The 2,500-nt window shown below is 48.6% G+C and overlaps 1 long non-coding RNA gene across 2 annotated transcripts in view; it reads right to left on the bottom strand.

The window, feature by feature from the left end:
• The window catches only part of LOC146661456 (uncharacterized), a 16,114-nt gene that overhangs the window by 7,106 nt on the left and 6,508 nt on the right, over positions 1 to 2,500 (bottom strand). For both annotated transcript variants that reach the window (XR_014913484.1, XR_014913485.1), the window contains exon 4: positions 1,209 to 1,387. This is a non-coding gene — a long non-coding RNA (uncharacterized LOC146661456). The remainder of the gene's footprint in view (positions 1 to 1,208; positions 1,388 to 2,500) is intronic.

Here is a 2,500-nt window from a genome sequence, read left to right as displayed (position 1 = left end):
AAGTCCAGTACATTCCATATTAAAGTTGTTGCAAGTGCATTTTTTGTGTAAAAGACAGACAGACACACACACACACACACACACACACACACACACACACACACACACACACACACACACTGTAAGGTCTGAAGTGCAAAATTTGAATTACATTCCTTTGTATCTCTCCCTCTCTCTCTCTCTCTCTCTCTCTCTCTCTCTGTCTCTCTCTCTCTCTCTCTCTCTCTGTCAACACACACACACACACACACACACACTGTAAGGTCTGAAGTGCAAAATTTGAATTACATTCCTTTGTATCTCTCCCTCTCTGTCTCTCTCTCTCTCTGTCAACACACACACACACACACACACACACACACACACACACACACACACACACACACACACACACACACACACACCAAAGCACACAGACAGAAGCTGGTCACAACTGCTGTGCAACTGGGATTGAACCAGGGGGGCTCCCTCTGCTGGCTCAATGCGGTACAAAGTGTCTGAAGGAGTTATACCGGCGAAAATAACATCTTTCAATTGCATGTTTGGTCCACAGGATGGCGCCTAGCTGGCAAGTCCTGTACATTGCATATTAAAAGTTGTTGCAAGTGCACTCACATGTATTTTTTGTGTAAAAGAGACACACACACACACACACACACACACACACACACAAGCTGGTCAGCTGCTTTGCAACTCAATGCGGTACAAATCGACTTGTGTGCCTCTTTTTCTCTTTGGGTTTTCTGTGTGTTTTTTTAAATTTTTAAATCCACAGCAAGTGTCTCTCTCTCTCTCTCTCTGTCTGTCTCTCTGTCACACACACACACACACACACACACACACACACACACACACACACACACACGCACACACACACGCTCAATGGAGTATAAAATAAAGACCGGGGCAGTTCTCTCACTGGAGTCTCTTAGAGTGGAGGCTGCCCTTGCTAGCAAGAAGTTCTGTGTGTTTCTCTTCTCTGAGTCTTTACTGAAGAAGTGTTTTATAACATTTTCCTTAACAACTGACATGTGTTTTTTGTGTAAAAGAGAGAGAGACACACACACACACACACACACACACACACACACACACACTCACACTCAGCGGCTCAGAGATGAGGGAAAAACAACAGAAATCAGGATAGATTTTAATGTCAGGAGATGCCCTGTGATGCTGGGGCCATTGTGTAAGATTGGAATGTGTACCAGTGGCTGGTGGGTGGTCCTTGAAGGTCCCGGGAGGAGGCGGCGAGGAGGCAGCGGGTGGCTGGGCTTGAGCTGTGGATCAGGGACGTCATTAATTCTGCCTGGTGCTGCGTGTGCCCTGTGCAGCTTGGATGTCTGCCGCTGACGCTCTGTGGTTCCTGTTCCTGTCATAAAAGGCCCTGTACAAGGGGAGAAGAAATGCATCATTGGTTACCAAAATAAAACAGTGTCTTTCTGCCTGTGTCATTCTGTTTGGTTTCTTTGAGCGTTTGTTTCTTAAATACACAGCAAGTGTCACTCTCTCTCTCTCTCTCTCTCTCTCTCTCTCTCTCTCTCTGTCTGTCTCACACACACACACACACACACACACACACACACACACACACACACACACACACACACACACACACACACACCAAAGCACACACACACACACACACACACAGACACACACAGACACTGTGAGGTTTGCAGTGCAAAATTTGAATTTTAGTGCATGGTGATTTGTCTCCCTCCAGTGGCCCACGGCAGGTATGATGAGGCTTAAATGATAGGTTATGGGGAAAAAGCCAGGAGAGGATGGGACAAAAGTGGAATAACTGAAAAAGTAAGAGGTGTAGAGGGCTGATGTTGGTGTCTAGGTGGGGGTTTTGGTGGGTGCCGGACGCTGTGGCGAAGAGGCCACGCCGATGGCTTCTTCGGTTCTGGAGATATGGCGAATCGGACCAAAAAGGATGGGACAAAAGGGTCCCAGTCGGAGAAAGGAAGGTGCAGAGGGCCTGGTTCCACTGGCATTGCGTTGCCCGTGTGCGGGCGCATCCGCAGGTGCCCAACATGGCATGGTTCAGAGTACCTTTGCAGGAGGCTTAGGGATAGGTTAGGGGGTAATAGCCAGAATTTGACGGAATAAAATGGAATAACTGGGAAAGTAAGTGTCGTAGAGGGATGAAAGTTGTGTCTACGGGGGGGTTTCGGGGTGCTCCGGACACCCTGGTGAAGACCCCATGTCGATAGCACCAACGGTTCTGGACTTGGTGTAAATGGGTCAAAATTTGACGGAATAAAAAGGTCAAAGTGGCAGATAGGAGTGTCCGATCGGGCCGATTCCACCACCACTGTACTCAGCAGGCCCTGCCGGGTCGTTAGACACGCAGCATGGCAGGGATCGGTGACATAACATGTAGCAGTTTCCCTTCACAGAAGCGTCTGCAGCAGGTGGGTGGAGGAGGAGGCAGCAGAACCAGGCCTTTGGAGCACTGTGTCATCTCCTGGTCCTGATGCTTTGAATCTCC

This window comes from Rhamphochromis longiceps, linkage group LG10 (assembly GCF_057381845.1).
Source record: "Rhamphochromis longiceps isolate RC_006_pf linkage group LG10, R_longiceps_female_GT1.1, whole genome shotgun sequence".
Taxonomy (NCBI): domain Eukaryota; kingdom Metazoa; phylum Chordata; class Actinopteri; order Cichliformes; family Cichlidae; genus Rhamphochromis; species Rhamphochromis longiceps.
Note: the sequence above shows the minus strand (reverse complement) of the source record. Positions and strands in the feature narration are given on the sequence as shown.